This window comes from Salvelinus sp. IW2-2015, linkage group LG1 (assembly GCF_002910315.2).
Source record: "Salvelinus sp. IW2-2015 linkage group LG1, ASM291031v2, whole genome shotgun sequence".
Lineage (NCBI taxonomy): Eukaryota > Metazoa > Chordata > Actinopteri > Salmoniformes > Salmonidae > Salvelinus > Salvelinus sp. IW2-2015.
In genome coordinates, this window is record NC_036838.1 from 20,336,327 (window position 1) to 20,345,749 (window position 9,423).

General features: G+C 43.7%; 1 long non-coding RNA gene across 1 annotated transcript; it reads left to right on the forward strand.

Moving 5' to 3' along the window:
• The first annotated feature begins 597 nt into the window (after nt 1–597).
• On the forward strand, nt 598–9,203 carry LOC139026975 (uncharacterized). Its single transcript, XR_011479002.1, has 2 exons — nt 598–2,389; nt 8,280–9,203. It is a non-coding gene; the product is annotated as an uncharacterized lncRNA (long non-coding RNA).
• Nucleotides 9,204–9,423: the final 220 nt, after the last annotated feature.

Consider the following 9,423-nt stretch of genomic DNA (forward strand, 5'->3'; position numbering starts at 1 on the left):
AACGGTTCACACCCCTCTTGTTGGTGAAGAGAATTCAGCAGGTTTAAAGCTTCTGTCTTGTAATTCTACATTTTGCCATGTCTAATAGGTATTCATGTGATTTGAGTGACTAAAATATTACAACAACATCTCTGGGCTAAAAAACCTAAATAAGAAAACGTTAGCTGGGCTAGTTGATCTGGATTTTTCTGACAAGTTATAAATAGCTCTCTAAGGTATGCAATGACTAACATGACAAGAGGAACTGATGATGCACTACCCAATTTCAAAATTGCACCTTGTGCATTCTACTATTACAACTTTCAAGAGTAATTTTAAAGCCGGACTGAGTTCCTTAAAAGTCGGACTGAGTTCCTGCACCCCACTGCCGACCCCTCGTGCCCCCTACACATTTTGGGAATCACTGCTCTAAAGCATGTCTGAAAATGCTGTAGCAATCCCAGCCTAAATGACCCCCCCCCCTACCTTCAGACTAAGTTGTTTGTGATTACACACTTGATTTACAACTTATACTTGCACTTATTTGGCTTGTTTTCAAACAATCAAACCATTAAAAAGCAAAACATGAAGTAAAATTGTACAATGTCTTCTAGGCAGGCAGAATGGTCAGAACCGGGGAAACTAGGAAACAGAACTTGATAAAAGCAGGGAGACGGGGAAACACACTGGTGAGACCTGACAAGACAAACTGCCAACAGACAAACAGAGAACACAGGTATATATACACTGGGAATAATGAGGAAGATGGGCGGCACCTGGAGGGGGGTGGAGACAAGCACAAAGACAGGTGAAACAGATCAGAGTGTGACAGGTACACCCATTTGTGGGATTTAACATCTATTAATTAATAACATGTAATGTTTTGTCAAAGTCAACAATTAAACGAAAAATCAGGGCTTAGAATGTCCCTGTTGCTAACTTTTCTATGCACAACGAAATGGAGGTTGTCGTGGAAATTCAGTACTGAGAGAGACTTGGTCATTTCTTCAAACAATCATCTTTATTTAATATTGATTAATTATTGCAATAATGAAACCGTCAGCCCAACCGTCTTGACTGTCGGATCGATTGCTTGAATCATACAGAGAATACCGTGTCTTTATATACCAAACTTAAAAATGCTTCAACCATGGCTGGCTCCACCCTTCCCAGATAGATTGTGGGGCACCATGAGCCACTTTGGGCTCATCCTGTCTTTATTTGCCCCTGGCGTTATCTTAACACCCGACCCCGGCCTAATTTCCCAGGCCAGGATGTCTAAGGACCACTGTTCTACTCCTCTCTATCCCAGCTAAACATAAACAATATATTGTCTACGGAATGCAGGCTCAATCAGACCGGAGACATATGTCTCACATGCACCACTAATCATAGAATGGAATGTGGAATGTTTGGTTTCTTATCACCGAGACATCAATCAATTGTCAGCTTCAAGCCATTTCTAGTAAAACCCATGTCCTTGACGCCCAGACTAGCTGCAGGAAGCTAGAGTTGACACCATAAAACTCAGCATTAGCAGGACAGAAATACCTTACTGTTTGTTAAGTAAATAAAAATGTAATATCCACCAAATAAGGTGAATACATAATTTTTCTATCACAAGGTCCATTTGTAAGAACCAACTATCAGAACCTAACCAGAACCAGACCATTACATCCAGGTGTCCTGCTCAAAATGAATTATTGCATTTGTTTGCATTTTCCCCCTGGATCTGATTTACGTTAGCATTTTGCATGGTATGTAAAATTATAGATTACTACCTTTTCTCAATGAGGTTAAACCTCCCTGAAATAACTGAGCCAAGGCTGGGGGCATGTTTTTTAATCAGAATGCACATTGGCAGTATGGCGGAATGCACCCCAATTCTTCATGCCATCATCATTCAATGGAAGACATTAAGATGTACACTACCATTCAAAGGTTTGTGGTCACTTAGAAATGTCCTTGTTTTTGTCCCTTAAAATAACATCAAATTGATCAGAAATACAGTGCAGACATTGTTAATGTTGTACATGACTATTGTAGCTGGAAACAGCAGATTTATTATGGAATATCTACCTACACTAGGCGTACAGAGGCCCATTATCAGCAACCAACACTCACGTGTTCCAATGGCACGGTGTGTTAGCTTATCCAAGTTTATAATTTTAAAAGGCTAATTGATCGTTAGAAAACCCTTTTGCAATTATGTTAGCACAGCTGAAAACTGGCCTTCTTTAGACTAGTTGAGTATCTGGAGCATCAGCATTTGTGGGTTCGATTACAGGCTCAAAATGGCCAGAAACAAAGACCTTTCTTCTGAAACTTGTCAGTCTATTCTTGATCTGAGAAATGAAGGATATTCCATGCGAGAAATTGCCAAGAAACGGAAGATCTCGTAAAACACTGTGTACTACTCCCTTCAATCAATCAATTTTATTTATAATAGCCCTTCGTACATCAGCTAATATCTCGAAGTGCTGTACAGACACCCAGCCTAAAACCCCAAACAGCTAGTAATGCAGGTGTAGAAGCACGGTGGCTAGGAAAAACTCCCTAGAAAGGCCAAAACCTAGGAAGAAACCTAGAGAGGAACCAGGCTATGAGGGGTGGCCAGTCCTCTTCTGGCTGTGCCGGGTGGAGATTATAACAGAACTATGCCAAGATGTTCAAAAATGTTCATAAGTGACAAGCATGGTCAAATAATAATCATGAATAATTTTCAGTTGGCTTTTCATAGCCGATCATCAAGAGTTGAAAAACAACAGGTCTGGGACAGGTGGCGTTCCATAACCGCAGGCAGAACAGCTGAAACTGGAATAGCAGCAAGGCCAGGCGGACTGGGGACAGCAAGGAGTCACCACGGGCGGCAGTCCCGACGCATGGTCCTAGGGCCCAGGTCCTCCGAGAGAAAGAAAGAGAGAAGGAGAAAATTAGAGAGAGCCAAGATTTTCAAAATGTTCATAAATGACAAGCATGGTCAAATAATAATCAGGAATAAATCTCAGTTGGCTTTTCATAGCCGATCCTTAAGAGTTGAAAACAGCAGGTCTGGGACAGGTAGGGGTTCCATACCGCAGGCAGAACAGTTGAAACTGGAATAGCAGCAAGGCCAGGCGGACTGGGGACAGCAAGGAGTCACCACGGCCGGTAGTCCCGACGTATGGTCCTAGGGCTCAGGTCCTCCGAGAGAAAGAAAGAGAGAAGGAAGAATTAGAGAGCGCCAAGATTTTCAAAATGTTCATAAATGACAAGCATGGTCAAATAATAATCAGGAATAAATCTCAGTTGGCTTTTCATAGCCGATCATTAAGAGTTGAAACAGCAGGTCTGGGACAGGTAGGGGTTCCGTAACCGCAGGCAGAACAGTTGAAACTGGAATAGCAGCAAGGCCAGGCGGACTGGGGACAGCAAGGTGTCATCATGCCGGTAGTCCTGACGTATGGTCCTAGGGCTCAGGTTCTCAGAGAGAAAGAGAGAACGAGAGAATTAGAGAGAGCATACTTAAATTCACACAGGACACTGGATAAGACAGGAGAAAGTACTCCAGGTAACCAACTGACCCTAGCCCCCGACACAAACTACTGCAGCATAAATACTGGAGGCTGAGACAGGAGCGGTCAGGAGACACTGTGGCCCCATCCGAAGAAACCCCGGACAGGGCCAAACAGGAAGGATATAACCCCACCCACTTTGCCAAGCACAGCCCCCGCACCACTAGAGGGAAATCCTCAACCACCAACTTACAATCCTGAGACAAGGCCGAGTATAGCCCACAAAGGTCTCCACCACAGCACAAACCAAGGGGGGGCGCCAACCCAGACAGGAAGATCACGTCAGTAACTCAACCCACTCAAGTGACGCACCCCTCCTAGGGGCATGAAAGAGCACCAGCAAGCCAGTGACTCAGCCCCTGTAACAGGGTTAGAGGCAGAGAATCCCAGTGGAGAGAGGGGAAACCGGCCTGGCAGAGACAGCAAGGGCGGTTCGTTGCTCCAGAGCCTTTCCGTTCACCTTCACACTCCTGGGCCAGACTACACTCAATCATATGACCTACTGAAGAGATAAGTCTTCAGTAAAGACTTAAAGGTTGAGACCGAGTCTGCGTCTCTCACATGGGTAGGCAGACTGTTCCATAAAAATGGAGATCTATAGGAGAAAGCCCTGCCTCCCGCTGTTTGCTTAGAAATTCTAGGGACAATTAGAAGGCCTGCGTCTTGTGACCGTAGCGTACGTATTGGTATGTACGGCAGGACCAACTCGGAAAGATAGGTAGGAGCAAGCCCATGTAACGCTTTATAGGTTAACAGTAAAACCTTGAAATCAGCCCTTGCCTTAACAGGAAGCCAGTGTAGGGAAGCTAGCACTGGAGTAATATGATCAAATTTCTTGGTTCTAGTCAGGATTCTAGCAGCCGTATTTAGCACTAACTGAAGTTTATTTAGTGCTTTATCCGGGTAGCCGGAAAGTAGAGCATTGCAGTAGTCTAACCTAGAAGTAACAAATGCATGGATTAATTTTTCTGCATCATTTTTGGACAGAAAATTTCTGATTTTTGCAATGTTACGTAGATGGAAAAAAGCTGTCCTTGAAACAGTCTTGATATGTTCGTCAAAAGAGAGATCAGGGTCAAGAGTAACGCCGAGGTCCTTCACAGTTTTATTTGAGACGACTTTACAACCATCAAGATGAATTGTCAGATTTAAGAAAGATCTCTTTGTTTCTTGGGACCTAGAACAAGCATCTCTGTTTTGTCCGAGTTTAAAAGTAGAAAGTTTTCAGCCATCCACTTCCTTATGTCTGAAACACAGGCTTCTAGCGAGGGCAATTTTGGGGCTTCACCATGTTTCATTGAAATGTACAGCTGTGTGTCATCCGCATAGCAGTGAAAGTTAACATTATGTTTTCGAATAACATCCCCAAGAGGTAAAATATATAGTGAAAACAATAGTGGTCCTAAAACGGAACCTTGAGGAACACCGAAATGTACAGTTGATTTGTCAGAGGACAGACCATTCACAGAGACAACTGATATCTTTCCGACAGGTAAGATCTAAACCAGGCCAGAACTTGTCCGTGTAGACCAATTTGGGTTTCCAGTCTCTCCAAAAGAATATGGTGATCGATGGTGTCAAAGGCAAGCACTAAGGTCTAGTAGCACGAGGACAGATGCAGAGCCTCGGTCTGACGCCATTAAAAGGTCATTTACCACCTTCACAAGTGCAGTCTCAGTGCTATGATGGGGTCTAAACCAGACTGAAGCATTTCGTATGCATTGTTTGTCTTCAGAAAGGCAGTGAGTTCCTGCGCAACAGCTTTTTCTAAAATTTTTTGAGAGGAATGGAAGATTCGATATAGGCCGATAGTTTTTTATATTTTCCGGGTCAAGGTTGGCTTTTTCAGAGAGGCTTTATCACTGCACTTTTAGTGAGTTTGGTACACATCCGGTGGATAGAGAGCTGTTTATTATGTTCAACATAGGAGGGCCAAGCACAGGAAGCAGCTCCTTCAGCAGTTTGTAGGAATAGGATCCAGTATGCAGCTTGAAGGTTTAGAGGCCATGATTATTTTCATCATTGTGTCAAGAGATATAGTACTAAAACACTTAAGTGTCTCTCCCGATCCCAGGCCCTCGCAGAGCTGTGCAGATCCAGGACAGCTAAGCCTGGAGGAATACGCAGATTCAAAGAGGAGTCCGTAATTTGCTTTCTAATGGTCATGATCTTTTCCTCAAAGAAGTTCATGAAATTTATTACTGCGGAAGTGAAAGCCATCCTCTTTGGGGAATGCTGCTTTTTAGTTAGTTTCGCATCAGTATCAAAAATACATTTTGGATTGTTCTATATTTCCTCGATTAAGTTGGAAAAGTAGGATGATCGAGCAGCAGTGAGGGCTTTTCGGTACTGCACGGTACTGTCTTTCCAAGCTAGTCGGAAGACTTCCAGTTTGGTGTGGCGCCATTTCCGTTCCAATTTCCTGGAAGCTTGCTTCAAAGCTCGGGTATTTTCTGTATACCAGGGAGCTAGTTTCTTATGACAAATGTTTTTCGTTTTTAGGGTGCAACTGCATCTAGGGTATTGCGCAAGGTTAAATTGAGTTCCTCAGTTAGTGGTTAACTGATTTTTGTCCTCTGACGTCCTTGGTAGGCAGAAGGAGTCTGGAAGGGCATCAAGGAATTTTTGTGTTGTCTGAGAATTTATAGCACGACTTTGATGCTCCTTGGTTGGGGTCTGAGGCAGATTATTTGTTGCGATTGCAAACGTAATAAAATGGTGGTCCGATAGTCCAGGATTATGTGGAAAAACATTAAGATCTACAACATTTATTCCATGGGACAAAACTAGGTCCAGAGTATGACTGTGGCAGTGAGTAGGTCCAGAGACATGTTGGACAAAACCCACTGAGTCGATGATGGCTCCGAAAGACTTTTGGAGTGGGTCTGTGGACTTCTCATGTGAATATTAAAATCACCAAAAATTTGAATATGATCTGCTATGACTACAAGGTCTGATAGGAATTCAGGAAACTCAGAGAGGAACGCTGTATATGGCCCAGGAGGCCTATAAACAGTAGCTATAAAAGTGATTGAGTAGGCTGCATAGATTCATGACTAGAAGCTCAGAAGACGAAAACGCCATTTTTTTTTTTGTAAATTGAAATTTGCTATCGTAAATGTTAGCAACACCTCCGCCTTTGCGGGATGCACGGGGGATATGGTCACTAGTGTAACCAGGAGGTGAGGCCTATTTAACACAGTAAATTGCATCAGGCTTAAGCCATGTTTCCAGATCAGGCCAATCACATCAAGAATTGATCAGTGATTAGTTCATTGACTATGACTTGCCTTTTGAATTGAGGATCTAACATTAAGTAAACCCTATTTTGAGATGTGAAAGTTCACGATCTCTTTCAATAATGGCAGGAATGGAGGTAGGTCTTTATCCTAATAGTTGCTAAGGCAACACCCCATGTTTAGTTTGCCCAACCTACGGTCGGAGGCACAGACACAAGTTCTCAAATGGGGTTTTATATGGCTGACTGACACACTGAACTGTCTATTGGCACAGACTCCACTAAGCTGGCAGGTTGCTAACAGCTGCTGCCTGGCCCTGCACCCTATTTCATTGTGGGGCTAGAGGAGTTAGAGCCCTATCTATGTTGGTAGATAAGATGAGAGCACCCCTCCAGCTAGGATGGAGTCCGTCACTCCTCAGCAGGTCAGGCTTGGTCCTGTTTGTGGGTGAGTCCAGAAAGAGGGCCAATTATCTACAAATTCTATCTTTTGGGAGGGCAGAAACAGTTTTCAACCAGCGATTGAGTGCTGAAGACCTCTGCTGTAGAGCTCGTCACTCCCCCTAACTGGGAGGGGGCCAGAGACAATTACTCGATGCCGACACATCTTTCTAGCTGATTTACACGCTGAAGCTATGTTGCACTTGGTGACCTCTGACTGTTTCATCCTAACATCGTTGTGCCGACGTGGATAACATATATCTCTATACTCTCTACACTCGCCAGATTTAGCTTTAGCCAGCACATCTTTAGATTAGCCTTAACGTCGGTAGCCCTGCCCCCTGGTAAACAGTGTATGATCGCTGGGTGATTCGCTTTAAGTCTAATACTGCGGGTAATGGAGTCGCCAATGACTAGGGTTTTCAATTTGTCAGAGCTAATGGTGGGAGCCTTCGGCGTCTCAGACCCCGTAACGGGAGGAGTAGAGACAAGAGAAAACTCAGACTCAGACTCCGACTCGCTACATAATGGGGAGAACCGGTTGAAAGTTTCTGTCGGCTGAATGAGCGACACCGGTTGAGCATTCCAACAGCATTTCCCTCCAGAAGCCATGAGAAAGTTGTCCGGCTGCGGGGCTGTGCGGGGGATTTATACTAACGTTACTATCTGTACTTACTGGTGGCACAGACGCTGTTTCTTCCTTTCCTACACTGAAATTACCCTTGCCTAACGATTGCGTCTGAAGCTGGGCTTGCAGCACAGGTATTCTCGCCGTAAGGCGATCGTTCTCCTGTATATTATGAGTACAGCGACTGCAATTAAAAGACATCATGTTAATGTTAGTACTTAGCTTCGGCTGTTGAAGGTGTTGATGAACCATGTCCAGATAAAGCGTCCGGAGTGAAAAAGTTGAATGAGGGAAAAAAGTTGCGATGGAAAAACTAAAAATATAAACGGTAATTAAAAACAAAACAAAAAAACGTAAAGTTGTCAGCTAGCAAAGTAAAGTAAAGTTGGCAGCAAAACACACAGCAACACGTCTGCAGACTCAACAGGTAGTGACGCAGGTAGTACTCCCTTCACAGGATTTGCGCAAACTGGCTCTAACCAGAATAGAAAGAGGAGTGGGAGGCCCCGGTGCACAACTGAGCAAGAGGACAAGGACATTAGAGTGTCTAGTTTGAGAAACAGACGCCTCACAAGTCCTCAACTGACAGCTTCATTAAATAGTACCCGCAAACCACCAGTCTCAACGTCAACAGTGGAGAGGTGACTCCGGGATGCTGGCCTTCTAGGCAGAGTTGCAAAGAAAAATCCATATCTTAGACTGGCCAATAAAATAAAATATTAAGATGGGTAGAAGAACACAGACACTGGACAGAGGAAGATTGGAAAAAAGTGTTAAGGACAGACTAATCTAAGTTTGAGGTGTTCGGATCACAAAGAACATTCGTGAGATGCAGAAAAAGAAAAAATGCTGGAGGAGTGCTTGACGCCACCTGTCAAGCATGGTGGAGGCAATGTGATGGTCTGGGGGTGCTTTGGTGGTGGTAAAGTGGGAGATTTGTACAGGGTGAGAGGGATCTTGAAGAAGGAAGGCTATCACTCCATTTTGCATAGCCAGGCCATACCCTGTGGACGGCGCTTAATTGGAGCCAATTTCCTCCCACAACAGGACAATGACCCAAAGCACAGCTCCAAACTATGCAAGAACTATTTAGGGAAGAAGCAGTCAGCTGGTATTCTGTCTATAAATGAATTGGCCAGCACAGTCACCGGATCTCAACCCTTTTGAGCTGTTGTGGGAGCAGCTTGGCCGTATGGTACGTAAGAAGTGCCAATCCAACTTGTGGGAGGTGCTTCAAGAAGCATGGGGTGAAATCTCTTCAGATTACCTCAACAAATTGACAACTAGAATGCCAAAGGTCTGCAAGGCTGTAATTGCTGCAAATGAAGGATTCTTTGACAAAAGCAAAGTTTGAAGGACACAATTATATTATTTCAATTAAAAATCATTATTTATGACCTTGTCAACGTCTTCACGATACTTCCTATTCATTTTGCAACTAATTTCATGTATATTTTCATGGAAAACAAGGACATTTCTAAGTGCCCCAAACTTTTGAACGGTAATATACCTGTGGATTGTTCAATGTGAAGGGGCTAGTTATATAAATAATTCCATGGTGTGCTAAGTGTTCATCAAGATTC